General features: G+C 48.8%; 2 protein-coding genes across 3 annotated transcripts in view; both read left to right on the top strand.

The window, feature by feature from the left end:
- Positions 1 to 16,315, top strand: part of LOC309541252 (uncharacterized protein) — a 246,014-nt gene that overhangs the window by 84,630 nt on the left and 145,069 nt on the right. The window contains exon 4 of the mRNA XM_082238889.1: positions 12,194 to 12,332. The gene's annotated coding sequence lies outside the window, so the exon portion shown is untranslated. The remainder of the gene's footprint in view (positions 1 to 12,193; positions 12,333 to 16,315) is intronic.
- Positions 1 to 16,315, top strand: part of LOC309541304 (uncharacterized protein) — a 118,446-nt gene that overhangs the window by 36,933 nt on the left and 65,198 nt on the right. Inside the window, exon 1 of one of the 2 annotated variants that reach the window (XM_082239021.1) lies at positions 12,613 to 12,734. The exons of the other annotated variant lie outside the window; for it this stretch is intronic. The gene's annotated coding sequence lies outside the window, so the exon portion shown is untranslated. Of the gene's footprint in view, positions 1 to 12,612; positions 12,735 to 16,315 lie in introns of those variants that run through there. 2 annotated transcript variants of the gene reach the window in all.

The following is a 16,315-nucleotide window of genomic DNA, read 5'->3' as shown; positions in this document are numbered from 1 at the left end:
ACTTCTGCCTTGTTGGGATTAAACCTCAATCTGTTAGCCACCATCCATCCTCCTACCGCCTCCAGACACTCACACAGGACCTTCACTGCCCTCACTGGTTCTGATTTAAAAGAGAGGTAGAGCTGGGTATCATCTGCATATTGATGAACACCCAGCCCAGATCCCCTGTTGCTCTCTCTCAGTGGCTTCATGTAGATGTTAAAAAGCATGGGGGAGAGGACAGAACCCTGAGGCACCCCACAAGTGAGAGCTGAGGAGTCTGAAAACTCATCCCCCACCACCAGTTTCTGAACACGGCCCAGGAGGAAGAGTGGAACCACTGTATGACAGTGCACCCAGCTATAGTCGATGGTATCAAAAGCCACTGAGAGATCCAGCAGAACTAGGAAACAGCTCTCACTTTGTCCCTAGACCTCCAGAGACTCCTTTTGCTTTTAGAAGTGCTATTAAATGTTGCTTCCAGTGTACAAAATTTTATTCATTCAGCATAGGCATTTTTTGCCCTGCATCACTATCAAAAGCTATACTGGCCACCTCAAAATTCAAAAATATACAAAATCTCAAAAAATCTCAAAATACAAAACAGATCTTCACTGCCTTAGGTCACTGTGAACTCTGAGGGACTGGGGGGAGGGTGCTTAATCCCCACTACACTATGGAACAAAGGACCATGTGCTTACCAGGAAGTATGCTCAGAAAAATACTTTTCAGCTTAGGATCTCAATCCTTTGCAATCCTTCAAAAATACACAATGCTGGAGCCAATAACCCTTTGTGGGAATGTTCAGAGAGGCAGGAGAGGATATATTGTTTAATATACTTCCTAACTTGTGCTAGCAAGTTCTATAACTTAGCAGAGTTTTGCATTCCCCTTTTAAACACATTGTGGTTAGCTTGTTGCAAGCTTGTTTAAGCTTCTCAATATAAGATTCCTGGTAATTTCCCTTATATCCCTCTTAAAAAGAATAGACACAACACAATCTTGTGTAAAGTATATAAAAGAAGTTTACTCACACATTCAGTTCACAGATGGCTCCCTGAAGGCAGACTTGGTTACAAAGTATATACACGTGGATCTACCCCCATATGAGGGGTTGATCCCAGTGACTGCAGACTGTCACTCACTGCAGCTCACATGGTGAAAGCAAGATGGAGAAAGAGAGAGAGGGGTCTGCTTGCCCTGTGCTTTTGTTACCTGAACAGGTAAGGTCACGCCCACCTCTAGTCACATGCTAAAGGAAGTTTGTCCCAGTCAGGAGGAAACAGGATGTTTTCGACTGACTGGACCAGACATTCCCTTGCATGTCCACTCTAGACTAACTAGGAATGTTGTACTTGACTGCTATCTATGTATCACAGTCTAAACCACTGAGCCTCTCGGGCTAGCTGACCAGCGGTTCGAATCCCCAAGACGGGATGAGCTGCCATTGCTCTGTCCCAGCTCCTGCCAACCTAGCAGTTCGAAAGCATGCAAGTACGAATAGATAAATCAGTACTGCTGTTGTGGGAAGCTAAATGGCATTTCAGTGCACTCTGGTTTCCATTATGGTGTCCTGTTGTCCCAGAAACTGTTTAGTCATGCTGGCGACATGACCCAGGAAGCTGTCTGTGGACAAACGGCAGCTCCCTGGGCCTGGAAGTAAAATGAAAGTCACAAGCCCATAAACACCTTTGACTGGACTTAACAGTCCAGGGGTGCTTTACCTTTTTTAACTTAATAAAAATCAGACTTAGCAGCTGGTTTGCTCCAGCATTACTCTGGTTGGTCTCTTAGTTTCTCCAACCGTTGGGAGACTTACGGTTTCCTAGATGGGCTCCTCTTGCATCCCTTAAGGAGGAGCTGTTTTACGATCTTTTTCACCATCATCCCTGACCACTAGTCTTGCTAGCTAGGGGGTGATGCCCGCTATTGTCCATAAACAGCTGGAGACCCAAGTTTGGGAAACCCTGTTCTCCCTGAAGGACAAAGGAGCGTTCACTTGCCTCAGAACGTCAGATGAGCCCTGCAGGATCAGGCCCAAGTGGCCCCTGTGGAGGGACTGCAGCTTCCCCACATGTGAAGGAGCTGTAGGGTGAAGGTGCCGTAGGAGCCATGGGGAGGCAGGCAGTATGTGGGGGGGGGGAGTGGAGTGGAGGAACCAGCGAGGAGGAGTTTCTGGAGCCTCTACAGCCTCCCCACCTGCTCCCTCAAGGTTTCATCTCCCCTTCTCATTTCAAGGATTGGGGCATCTCAGCCCCTCGGGGTTGCTTGGCTTGGGGGGCAGGGATCTATTTTGTTTGCTGAGGGCAGGTGTCACAATCCTGTCACATTGTGGGTGTCAGGCTTTTAGGTAAGGGGGTGAGGCTCAGGTGGGAAAGAGTTGAGAAGGAAAATATCCTTGGGTGTGGGTTTACTTTGCTGCCCAGATCCTCAGGTTCCCACTCCCAGCAGGTCTCTCTGGGGTCAGCAAAAGAAGGAGCCTCCAGCCAAGTTAAAGATGCAAAACAGCAGTCAGTTGACTTGATCTTTATTTGTTGCAACAAGGTTCAAACACACCAAGAGTAGGAACCCCGAGAAGATGGTTGCATGAATTTTTAAGACCTCTCCCCATTTCCCACAATACATTTTTCAACAGCATCTTTGATGCATCACAGATTTGTCACAAAGTAGGAGTCTTTGGCATTCAGAACCATGGACCCGTCACCCACCCCTGTCAACAACCCCAGTTTCCCACATGTTTTAACTTCCCTCTTCCCCAAAGAATGTTGTTGTTTAGTCCTTTAGTCCTGTACGACTCTTCGTGACCCCATGGACCAGAGCAAGCCACGCCCTCCTGTCTTCCACTGCCTCCCACAGCTTGGTCAAGCTCCTTTTTGTAGCTTCAAGAAAACTGTCCCACCATCTCGTCCTCTGTCGTCCCCTTCTCCTTGTGCCCTCCATCTTTCCCAACATCAGGGTCTTTTCCAGGGAGTCTTCTCTTGTCATGAGGTGGCCAAAGTCTTGGAGCCTCAGCTTCAGGATCTGTCCTTCCAGTGAGCATTCAGGGCTGATTTCCTTCAGAATGGAGAGGTTTGATCTTCTTGCAGTCCATGGGACTCTCAAGAGTCTCATAGAATCATAGAATCATAGAGTTGGAAGAGACCACAAGGGCCATCGAGTCCAACCCCCTGCCAAGCAGGAAACACCATCAGAGCACTCCTGACATATGGCTGTCAAGCCTCTGCTTAAAGACCTCCAAAGTAGGAGACTCTACCACACTCCTTGGCAGCAAATTCCACCGTCGAACAGCTCTTACTGTCAGGAAGTTCTTCCTAATGTTTAGGTGGAATCTTCTTTCTTGTAGTTTGGATCCATTGCTCCGTGTCCGCTTCTCTGGAGCAGCAGAAAACAACCTTTCTCCCTCCTCTATGTGACATCCTTTTATATATTTGAACATGGCTATCATATCACCCCTTAACCTCCTCTTCTGCAGGCTAAACATGCCCAGCTCCCTTAGCCGTTCCTCATAAGGCATCGTTTCCAGGCCTTTGACCATTTTGGTTGCCCTCCTCTGGACACGTTCCAGTTTGTCAGTGTCCCTCTTGAATTGTGGTGCCCAGAACTGGACACAGTACTCCAGGTGTGGTCTGACCAGAGCAGAATACAGTGGCACTATTACTTCCCTTGATCTAGATGCTATACTCCTATTGATGCAGCCCAGAATTGCATTGGCTTTTTTAGCTGCCGCGTCACACTGTTGGCTCATGTCAAGTTTGTGGTCAACCAAGACTCCTAGATCCTTTTCACATGTACTGCTCTCAAGCCAGGTGTCACCCATCTTGTATTTGTGCCTCTCATTTTTTTTGCCCAAGTGCAATACTTTACATTTCTCCCTGTTAAAATTCATCTTGTTTGTTTTTGCCCAGTTCTCTAATCTGTCAAGGTCGTTTTGAAGTGTGATCCTGTCCTCTGGGGTGTTAGCCACCCCTCCCAGTTTGGTGTCATCTGCAAATTTGATCAGGATGCCCTTGAGTCCATCATCCAAGTCGTTGATAAAGATGTTGAATAAGACCGGGCCCAAGACAGAACCCTGTGGCACCCCACTAGTCACTCTTCTCCAGGATGAAGAGGAACCATTGATGAGCACCCTTTGGGTTCGGTCAGTCAGCCAGTTACAAATCCACTGAGTGGTAGCATAGTCAAGACCGCATTTTACCAGCTTCTTTACAAGAATATCATGGGGCACCTTGTCAAATGCCTTGCTGAAATCAAGGTAGGCTACATCCACTGCGTTCCCTTCATCTACCAGGCTTGTAATTCTGTCAAAAAACGAGATCAGGTTAGTCTGACATGACTTATTTTTCAGAAATCCATGCTGACTATTGGTGATCACAGCATTCCTTTCTAGGTGCTCACAGACTGTTTGCTTAATGATCTGCTCCAGAATCTTCCCTGGTATTGATGTCAGACTGACTGGGCGGTAATTATTTGGGTCCTCTCTTTTCCCCTTTTTGAAAATAGGGACAACATTTGCCCTCCTCCAGTCTGCCGGGACTTCGCCTGTTCTCCAGGAATTCTCAAAGATGACTGCCAGTGGTTCTGAGATCACATCTGCCAGTTCTTTTAATACTCTTGGATGCAGTTCATCTGGCCCTGGAGACTTGAATACATCTAAACTAGCCAAATATTCTTGTACTATCTCCTTAGTTATTCTGGGCTGTGTTTCCTTTGCTGAATCATTTGCTCCAAATTCTTCAGGTCGGGCATTGTTTTCTTTATCGGAGAAGACTGAGGCAAAGAAGGCATTGAGTAGTTCAGCCCTTTCTGTGTCCCCTGTTTGCATTTCACCATCTTCTCCTCTGAGTGACCCCACAGTTTCTTTGTTCTTCCTTTTGCTACGAACATACCCATAAAAGCCTTTTTTGTTGCTTTTAACCTCTCTAGCAAGCCTGAGTTCATTCTGTGCTTTAGCTTTTCTGACTTTGTGTCTACACGTGCTGGCTATTTGTTTGAATTCCTCTTTGGTGGTTTCCCCCCTTTTCCATTTTTTGTACACATCCTTTTTTAATCTTAATTCAGTTAAAAGTTCTTTAGATAGCCACCCTGGCTTCTTTAGGCACCTTCCATGTTTCCGTCTCATTGGTATTGCCTGTCGTTGTGCTTTTACTATCTCCCTCTTAACAAACTCCCAGCCATCATGAACTCCCTTTCCTTTAAGTATTGCTGTCCATGGGATCTCACCCAGCACTTCCCTAAGTTTTATGAAGTCGGCTTTCTTAAAGTCAAGAAATTGAGTCCTAGTATGCTTGGCTGCTCCTTTCCGCTGTATAGTAAACTTCAGAAGAGCATGATCACTCGCGCCTAATGATCCTTCCACATCTACCCCACTAACCAGGTCATCAACATTGGTTAGGACCAGATCTAAAATGGCTGTTCCTCTTGTTGCTTCTCCCACTTTCTGGACAATGAAGTTGTCTGCAAGGCCAGTGAGGAATCTATTTGACCTTATGCTCTTGGCTGAGTTTGACGTCCAACAAATATCCGGGTAATTGAAGTCCCCCATTACTACTATCTCCCTTCCTTTTGCATGCTTGGCCATCTGTTCCAGGAAGGCATCATCTATGTCCTCCGTTTGGCTTGGGGATCTATAGTAAACTCCCACAATGAGCACCATAATTCAAAAGCATCAATTCTTCGGCGATCAGCCTTCTTCATGGTCCAGCTCTCACTTCCATACATCACTACTGGGAAAACCATAGCTTTAACTATACGGACCTTTGTCGGCAAGGTGATGTCTCTGCTTTTTAAGATGCTGTCTAGGTTCGCCATTGCTTTTCTTTCAAGAAGCTGGCGTCTTTTAATTTCATGACCATCTGCAGTGATCATGAAGCCCAAGAACGTAAAATCTCTCACTGCCTCCATTTCTTCCCCTTCTATTTGCCAGGAGGTGATGGGACCAGTGCCCATGATCTTCGTTTTTTTGATGTTGAACTTCAGACCATATTTTGTGCTCTCCTCTTTCACCTTCATTAAAAGGTTCTTTAATTCCTCCTCACTTTCTGCCATAGGCGCCGACTCCATGGGGCTTGAGGGGGCCCGAGCCCCCTCAAAAATTCGTTTGGGGGGCTCAGCCCCCCCAATAATCTCAGGCGGCGGTGGGCGCGTCCGCGGCTTTTATAGGGCGCCCGGCGCGCACCAGCTCGATAACGGGCACCGGCGCGGCGGGGGGCGCCGGGCCGGGGGAGGGGGGCGGCCGGCCTGTCTCCTTGGCAACCCCATTGAGCAGCGCCGGCTCCCCCGGGAGGACCATCCCCCCGCGCCGCCGATCGCCAACACCGCTGACGCTGTGGCTGCCCAAGCCCGAGCCTGAGCCCGAGCCGAAGCCCGAGCCTGAGCCGAAGCCCGAACCCGAGCCCGTCAGGAAGGAAGGAAGGAAGGAAGGAGAAATGGGGAGGGAGACGAGGGAGGAAAATTGCGCGCAGGGTGAAGAAAGGAGAAAGGCCAACGAGACGAGCTTCCAACCCAAAAAAGGGCTGGAAGACTGGGAGGATGAAGGATCGGGAAAGAAAGCGACGCCTTCCCCGCCCGCGACGTCGCCCACTTGTCATTGGCAGCGCAGCGGGCGCCCAGAGGGGCTGGGCACCGGCGCAGGGCTGCTCCACAGCCGCGGAGGACAGCTGCGCGGCTAGCAAGGTGCGCCGCGTAGAGCGCGGCCCTTGTGTGGCCCGGTGGCCAGGCAAGCTCAGGCGGGGACCCCCATGCGAATCTAAGACGGGAGAAGAGGGCAGAGCAAAGGGGGTCCCTTCCCCAACCTCCGGCTCTGAGACTTCCCTGAGCCCCAGAAAAGCGAAAGGATTTTCTCTTTTTTATATATATAAATATTTTATTAAGTTTTCAAATACAAAGTTAGAAACATACACTGAAGAAAAAAGTAAAAGAACAAGAAAAAGAAAAAAAGAAAAAGAAGAAAAGAAAACCAACCATTCAACACATTTTTTATATAACTAACTGGACTTCCTCGCATCTCCCTTACCCTGCATTCTTTATAATAAAGATATCAGCAAATTATTACCTTGTTTCGTACCAGTGTGGTGTAGTGGTTAAGAGCAGTAGTCACGTAATCTGGGAAACCGGGTTCGTGTCTCCGCTCCTCCACATGCAGCTGCTGGGTGACCTTGGGCCAGTCACACTTCTGTGAAGTCTCTCAGCCCCACTCACCTCACAGAGTGTTTGTTGTGGGGGAGGAAGGGAAAGGAGAATGTGAGCCGCTTTGAGACTCCCGAAGGGGAGTGAAAGGCGGGATATCAAATCCAAACTCTTCTTCTTCTTATTATTATTATTATTTTGTACTTTTCAAATACTATACCTCTAAATTTAACATACTTTTCATCAGTTACTTATATCTTAAATTAAACATAGTATTACCTTAGATTTTGACCTTTTCTTACTTAAAATATAATTTCCTGTTTCCCAAATCTAATTGCTGAAGCTATAGTTTCCGAATCGTGTAAATTTTTCATACAACTTATATTGTTTTTGTAAATAGTCCTTAAATTTTTTCCAGTCCTCTTCCGTTGTTTCCTCTCCCAAATCTCGGATTCTGCCAGTCATTTCAGCCAGTTCCATGTAGTCCATCAATTGCGTCTGCCACTCTTCCAGTGTGGGCAAATCTTGTGTCTTCCAATATTTTGCGATAAGTATTCTTGCTGCTGTAGTTGCATACATAAAGAAAGTTCTATCCTTCTTTAACACTTTCTGGCCAACAATGCCCAAGAGGAAGGCCTCTGGTTTCTTGGGAAAGGTATACTTAAATACCTTTTTTAACTCATTATAGATCATTTCCCAGAAGGCCTTCACTTTTGGAAAAGTCCACCAGAGGTGAAAGAATGTCCCTTCAGCCTCCTTACATTTCCAACATTTATTATCAGACAGGTGATATATTTTTGCAAGCTTGACTGGGGTCATGTACCACCTATAAATCATTTTCATAATATTTTCCTTCAAGGCATTACATGCCGTGAATTTCATTCCGGTGGTCCATAACCTTTCCCAGTCCTCAAACATGATGTTATACCCAATATCCTGAGCCCATTTTATCATGGCTGATTTGACTGTCTCATCCTGAGTGATTTTCTCTTCAACCTGCCCTCCATCCTCTTGCAGAAAACTCTTTGCCTGCCCTGCCCGTATCTCGTTTTAGCTTTTTAATTCCACACACGCACCCTTCGGACTTCGTGGCAATCGGGCGCGCGGGTGCGTTTCCTAAGAGAGTGAGGACCCCCGCCTCCTCCCCACCTGCTCCCTCGCCAGCCAGCCAGCCGCGCGCCCTAGCCGGAGAGCCCCGGCCGTCCCCGTCGCGCAATCGGCTGGATCTCCCTTCAGCAGGCCGTGCTCACAACTCGGCCCAGGGACCCCCAGCAGCGGATCTCCGGCTCAGCTGAAGAATCCGGCAACAAGCCCCCTCCTCCCCAATTGCTCCGCCGAAATACGCTCAAAAACCCCCCAGATAGGCCGCCGGCCGCCAAGTCTAGTGGCGCCCTGAGCGAGCGTCTCTCCCCAACACCGCCACCTCGAACTGCGTTCTCCCGGCTACCCGAGCGAACCAGCGGCAGGACCCCGGTATGGGCCCCCCCCCAATATTTTTTATAAGTCGGCGCCCCTGCTTTCTGCCCTCAAGATTGTGTCATCTGCATATCTGAGGTTGCTGATTTTTCTTCTGGCAATCTTAATTCCGGTTTGGGATTCATCCAGCCCAGCCTTTCGCATGATGAATTCTGCATATGTCAAATAAGCAGGGAGACAATATACAGCCCAAAGAACCATAATAGTATTTACCCATCCCCCCCAGCTGCAAGGCTTTAATGGGCTTCTCCTTTGAAAGCATCAGAATTCAACCCACCATCCCGATGGATTTCTGCCTGGGGCATGTGCTGCCCTTGATCGCCTCCTGCCTCCTAAGGGATTATGGAGTCAGGGGGAGCCCTGGATCCCCCAATTCCAGAGGAGTCATTAGTCGTTGGAACCCAGGAAATCCATCAAACCGTTGAATGTTGGCGATTATTTGAAGCTTCTTCAGTTTTCTATACAGTATTGGGTAGTCGGAGGACACAGTCCGATTCATGGTATCGGCTTATTGCTACAATTTTATAGGTTGCTTTTCTGAGCCTCTTTGCTGTTGTGCATGGAAGGTGCCTGTCTCAATGGTCATTGTCCTGTACTTAGTCAGAGGCTGCGTTGGGGACAGGGTTTTTTGGGAGTCGTTTAACCGCCCCCCCCATTCCTGGTGTTAATAGCACCAATACCTAAAACGTGGACGGATCTAAGTTCATGGCGTGGGGTGGGGGAGGGAAGAAATTTGCAATGTAAACACTGTTTGTGCGGGACCCCACTTTGCAATTGGATTGCCGGGATCAGCCCCTCTCCCGCTCTCCTGATCCCCAGAAAGAGGAGGGGAGGGGGAACCTTCCTCTCCTCCCCCCCATTCTTTCCCTCCCCTCCCGGCACCTCCTCCTCTCACCCCGCCCCCACAAGCCCAGATCCCGCCCCCCAACGTCCCACCCCTTCCTCCTCCTCCTCCAATCCGGCTCTTCTGTCCCAGGAATGGGGGGGGGGGTGAGCCCCTCCCACCCTGCCTTCTTCTCACGGAGGTGGAGCTTCTGCGCCGGATTGCTGCTCTGCGCCCTAGCTCGGGGGGGGGGCGCTTTGGAAAGGAAAGGTAGGGCGGCAGGGGAGGGAACCCCCGCCCGGTGGATGTTGCGGGAAAGGAGAATCGGGAGCGAAGACAAAGAGGTAAAGGGGTCCCGGGGGGGGAGGGGGGAGAAAAGGACCCAGAGACCCCCGCCAGCTCCCCCAAGCGCCTTCCGTGAGCCCCGTCGGCAGGGTCTGGATCCCTGCACGTGTGCTGCGAAGGGGGCTTTCCTTCGCCCCTTAGGCGCCTTCGCAGGGGCGGATATGGGGCCCCCACCCTGGGAGTCCCCACGAGGGCCTCCTTGACCCGTTTCCCCCACGTAGGCATCCCCGGGGCGCTGTGGGGTTCGCGGGAAGAGAGTCAGGCCTTGAAAGGGTTAGCGGGCGCGAGGGACGCCTGGATAGAGACCCCACCCAGTCCCTTCCCATCTCGTCTTGGGGTGGCCCCTCCGGATGGAAAGATGGGGCACGCATGGCGAGGGTTGGGCCGGGCCAAGGGGGCCTCTGGGTGCTGGGGAGACGCTGGAGAGAGGCAGGGGGTCGAGGAAGTGGGGGTGGAGGGAGGGGAGCATCCCAGCAGCATTGGGGGGGGGAGAGCTAGGAAGACCAGCCTTTGGGGAGACCGCTCCATTGTGGCTTCCTTGAGGAATCTCCAGAGGGGGCGCCTTGGCTTCTCCCTCCCACCCAGGAATGGGCCACCCCTTCAAGGCGACCAGAGAGGGATCCCTGGAAAGTGGGGGGTCGTGTCTTCCTTCCTTCCTGCAACCTCCATCCTCTTCCCACCCCATAAGCCCCTGCCCTGTCCAGACCCAGGGGTTCTGCCCAGTCCAACCATTGGTCCCCTGGAGAGAAGAGGAAATCCAGAGGGGAAGAGGGGAGGGGAGAGGCCTTCTCAGAAGGGGGTCTTGGTTTCCACAATCCCACCCAGGAAGCAGCCAGAAACCTTTTCCTCTCTCTCAGGCTTCCATCTTTATTGTCTTTTCCACTGAGGATGAGGATAATGTACACCTGTCATCAGAAACGGGGGTGCAGAGTCCATGGATTGGCTCTCAGGATTGATATGGAAGTTGCACCTCAAAAGCATTTCTGTTCCTCTTATTCTTTTTAGGCAGTGTCAGAGTGACTGACAAGCTGAGATACAATCCTTCAGCATCCGATGATAGCAATTGCATGAATCTTCCCAGTCAAAGGACCTATTTTCATGATAGACAGTCCCTGTGTGGCTGGAGGCTCTACACACCGGGTGTGCCTGTGCAGGCCAAAGACTGCCAGTATTAGCACAGGTGAGGTGTGTGACCCCCCCCCTCCAAATTGACAGACTGTGTGTGAATGAGAGTTTGTGGGTGGGATTATATTTTACAGCAACCCTGTTATTTTCTCCACCCATAACATTTCGTGAGCTGATATTGCAGTACGAATTCCAAAATAACTTTTAAAAATCACAAGATGATGATGATGATAATAAAATAATAAAAATAAAATTTTATTTATACCCCCACCCTCCCCAGCCGTGCTCAGGGGCATGATAAGAATAATTGCAGTATTTATAATTGCAGTATTTATAGCCTAGCCTGTCCATCTGGTTGGGTTTCCCCAGCCACTCCGGGGAGCTTAAAGTACATAAAAAAGTAAAACATCAAACATTAAAAACATCCCAATGCAGCTGTCTTCTAAATGTCAGAGAGTTGCCCATTTCCTTGCCCTCTGAAGGGAGGGCATTCCATAGGGCGGGAGGCCCTCTGCCTGGTTCCCTGGAACTTCACTTCTGGCAGCAATGGAACCAGCAGAAGACTCTCGGAGGAGGACCTCCCTATCTGGACTGAGCGATGTTGGTGGAGACGCTCCTTCAGGTCTACAGCGCTGAGGCTGTTTATGGCTTTAGATTGCAGATCTTGCTCCTCCATAGCGATCTCCAGAGCAAGTTTGATATATAATTAGCAGAGTAGCAAAAAACGCTCAGAGGCAGCAAAGAATTAATTCAGCTGAGAAATCTATTACAGTTGTACCTCTGGTTGTGAAGGGGATCTGTTCCGGAGGCCAGTTCGCAACATGAGCAGAACGCAACCCACGTCTGTGGGTCGTGATTCGCTGCTTCTGCGAATGCGTGTGACTTCGTTTTGCTTGTCGGCACATGCGCAATTGGCAAAACACAGAAGTAACTGGGATGCCACGGGACACAACCTGAAAATGCACAACCTGAACAAACATAACATGAGGTATGACTGTACTGAAGACAAATAAGCATAACAGGATCCAAAAAATAGCAAACATGTAACTCACAGTAAAACCCTGACTTAGCATGCCAAAACAGCACTCAAGTAAGAAACAGACAAGCAGAGTAGAGTAAATATCAGAATATGAAGTGGGACCAGGCTCATTTCAATACTGTAATTTATATACAATTCAATGTCAGAGTAACCCTGGGACTAGATAACAAGCCTCCAGGTGGACGTGCCCCATCTGCCCTTCACTTTCCTCTGCAGGATGGGCAGAATCTGCCTTCTGGACTGTGGGATTCACTGTTGTTCTCCTCCTCTCCATCCACCAGGGCCTGCCTTCACCGGCAGCAGAATTCCCCAACCCACCAAGGATTTGAGACCCATCAGCTTTCCTCACCTGGCTTAGCTGGCCGGTTGAAGCCATTGCTTGAACCCCTGTTGCATGCTGATAGCTTCTGGAAGCCACAGGTGAGAGTTGACTGCAGGGTCAATGGTAGATAAATTACCCCATAAGGTGCATGACATGTCCCCCACCAAAGGAACTACTCCTCCCCTAATACCCTATGACATCTAGATTCAGGTAGGTAGCCGTGTTGGTCCGACACAGTTGAAATACAAAATTAAAAAATAGTCCAGTAGCATCTTAGAGACCAAGTAAGTTTGTTCTAGGTATAAGCTTTTGTGTGCATGCACACTTCTTCAGATACTCTGAAACAGATGTCACCAGACCCTTGTATATCGTGGGAGGGTGGGATGGGGTTTTTCTCAGAAGGGTACTCCTACTACCATCTCCCACTACCCTCCACTATATGAAGAAGTGTGCATGCACACGAAAGCTTATACCTAGAACAAAATTAGTTGGTCCCTAAGGTGCTACTGGACTATTTTTTTACTTTTTTACTTCAATTGTATCAGACCAATACGGGTACCAACCATTAAGTACAGTTATCTCCTTGCCTTGAATATCCTGCTTTCCAGTGCCAGATAAGGATAGTCCTGTGTCAGAAGACAAGCAGAGGATCAGGCAGCACATCATCATTATAAAGAACCATTGGGGTGGGTGTTTCTGTCTGGAATTCCCATGTGCCATCTGCTTTCCTTCTACTTCTCCTGCTCTCTCCATGCAATGTGAGGCATGTAGACGGAGGTCTATCTCCCAGAACAGGAGCTTCCCTGAGCACCCATTCAGCTGATTCCAAGCACCAAGCCTTGTCACTAGTTCTCTGACTGACCCAGACCACAGTCCCTGGAAGAGATGAAGGCCTGGGTCTCCCAAAATGGTCCATATGGACCTCCTGAGGTCAGTGGGACTGTGCAGGTGATTCATGAAGATCTAGAAGGGGAAACGGGGGCAACCACTTTATTTGAAGGGCAGTCTCAGAGGACAACGGTATTACAAGATCATACTGTGTTATTAAAGATGATTGAGGATTATGAAAGGTTGCTGATGCATTACTAGGATTTGACATCATACCATTTTCATTTCTTAAAAATTGGGAACATGGGGAGGACATGGGAGAATGTAGGAGATGTTGAAATAAGAGAAGGTGCTAATGGCGGTTGATGTGTCCTTTCCTCCCCTGTGTTTTCTTTCCTGAAACCCAAACAGGATTTCCTTTCTGCCCACTCTGAAAAAGGTGATGGAGAAGACAGAATTGCAGGGGACAGGGCACCTTTCGTTTCATTAGGAATAGCCATTAAAATGTGTGAAATGTTGAATATGCTTCACTGAATGAGCACACACATTTCACATCAACGAACAGAAAAAGGAAAGAACCCATTTAAAGGCATGGAGTGCGGAAAGAGCTTCTCTTTCAATGCAAAACTTAGAACACACCAGCGGACTCACACAGAGAGAAAACGTTTTACGTGCAGGGAGCGTGGGAAGAACTTCAATCAGAGTGGAAACCTTACATTGCTCAAACGGACTCACACAGGGGGGAAACCATATGAATGTATGGAGTGTGGAAAGAACTTTAATAACAGTGGAAGCCTTAGAAGACATGAACGGACTCACACAGGGGAGAAACCATTTAAATGCATGGAGTGTGGAAACGTCTTCAGTCACAGTGGACACCTGAGAAGACATCAACGTACTCACACAGGAGAGAAACCATTTCAATGTATGGAGTGTGAAAAGAGCTTTAGTGATAGTGGAATCCTTAAAAGACATCAACGGACTCACACAGGGGAGAAACCATTTAAATGTACAGAGTGTGGAAAGGGCTTCAGTTGCAGTGGAAATCTTGGAAGACATCAATGGACTCACACAGAGGAAAAACCATTTAAATGTATGGCGTGTGGAAAGCTCTTTAGTGATAGTGAAAGCCTTAGACAACATCAATGGACTCACACAGAGGAGAAACCATTTAAATGCATGGACTGTGGAAAGAGTTTTAGTAATAGTGTAAGACTTAGAAGACATCAGTGGACTCACAAAGAGGAGAAGCCATTTAAATGTACAGAGTGTGAAAAGAGCTTTAGTGATAGTGGAAGCCTTAGAAAACATCAATGGACTCACACTGGGGAGAAACCATATAAATGTATGGAGTGTGAAAAGAGCTTTAGTGATAGTGGAAGTCTTAGACAACATCAACGGACTCACACAGGGGAGAAACCCTTTAAATGCATGGAGTGTGGAAAGAGCTTCAGTCAGAGTGGAGACCTTAACAATCATCAACGGACTCACACAGGGGAGAAACCATATAAATGTATGGAGTGTGGAATGAGCTTCAGTAAGAGTGGATACCTCAATATACATCAACGGATTCACACAGGGGAGAAACCATTTAAATGCATGGAGTGTGAAAAGAGCTTCAGTCAGAGTGGACACCTCAATAAACATCAACGGACTCACACAGGGGAGAAACCATTTAAATGTATGGAGTGTGGAATGAGCTTCAGTCAGAGTGGACAACTCAATATACATCAACGGACTCACACAGGGGAGAAACCATTTAAATGTACAGAGTGTGAAAAGAGCTTTAGTGATGGAGGATGCCTCAGGAAACATCAACGGACTCACACAGGGGAGAAACCATTTCATTGTACGGAGTGTGAAAAGAGTTTTGGTAATCGTAGATACCTTAGAGAACATCAACGGACTCACACAGAGGAGAAACCATATAAATGCGTGGAGTGTGGAAAAAGCTTCAGGCAGAGTGCACACCTTAGAAGACATCAACAGACTCATACAGGGGTGAAACCTTTTAAATGCCTGGAGTGTGGAAAGAGCTTCCGTTGTAATACAAGCCTTAGATCACATCAACGGACTCACACAGGGGAGAAACCATTTACATGTATGGAGTGTGGAAAGTACTTCAGCTATAGCGGAAACCTGAGAAGACATCAGCAGTCTCACATTGTTGAGAAACTATTTAAATGTATGGACTGAGGAAGGAGATTTGGTGATAATGGAAAGCTTAGAACACATCAACGGACACAAACAGGGGAGAAACCATTTCAGTGTATGGAGTGCAGAAAGGTCTTCAGTCAGAGTGGATATCTGTATTTACACCAACGGACTCACACAGGGGGGAAACCATTTCAATGTATGACATGTGGAAAGGGCTTTAGTTGCACATCAACACATCAACGGACTCACACGGGAGAAAACATTTAAAGGTATGTGTCAGAGGCTGCCTCAGGTCTCAGCTCACAAAAGACCAACGCCAAGCTCTTCTTATATACAAGGATGTTTATTGCAGTTCATTATTGGTTCCACAACCGAGGTGCGCAGCCCCGAGTCTCTAACGTCAGACATTTGAAGTCCCCTCTGAATCGGTCCCGCCCCTGCACCAACTTAAGAGGCTTGTGCTAGACCACCTCTTCCTGTCTTTCCTTTTCCGCAGGGTCTTTCTGCCCCCCTGGGTTCCTTCCCTCCTGCTCTCTCCTGAAGCGGATTCCTGAGATGCCTGTTCCCCCCTCCTTCGTGCTTTGGGGCTGGGCTCCTCCTCCGGGCTTTCTCCATTTCAGCGCGCCTCCACATTTGAACTTGGCGCGCGCTCGCTACCCCTGACCTTCCTTTTGACACTTACACTACTCCCTGTACTACTCTCCGCCTCCTCCGGCAGGAGGTTCTCCCCAGATCTCCTTCCCCTGTCTCTTTCCTGCTCCGCTCCGTGTGTCACACTGGGAACCCCCCTCTCTTCCCTTCGTTCCTGCTGGGAAGCCGGCCCCGATCTCCCACTCCCACTTGGGGTTTCCCTGCTGCTTCCCTGCTCCTGGCAGGTCCCCCCTGTGACCCCCCTTGTCCTGACTAGGGGCGCCCCCTCCTGAGAATCCTCCGATTCACTTGAGAGACTCATTGAAGATCTCGAGTCATTGTCATCCTCTTCCTCACTGTCCTGGGATTCTTCCTCGTCGCTCTCCGTCTCCTCCCTCACCTGTGCCTCTGTCTCTGAACCCCTGACATCCATCCCCCCTCGAAGCCCCCCCTTCCCCCCTCCCGC

The sequence above is a fragment of the Podarcis vaucheri genome (genome assembly GCF_965113315.1).
Source record: "Podarcis vaucheri genome assembly, chromosome: 10".
Classification (NCBI taxonomy): domain Eukaryota; kingdom Metazoa; phylum Chordata; class Lepidosauria; order Squamata; family Lacertidae; genus Podarcis; species Podarcis vaucheri.
The sequence above is the reverse complement of the archived record's forward strand: the minus strand, read 5'-3'. Positions and strand labels throughout refer to the sequence as shown.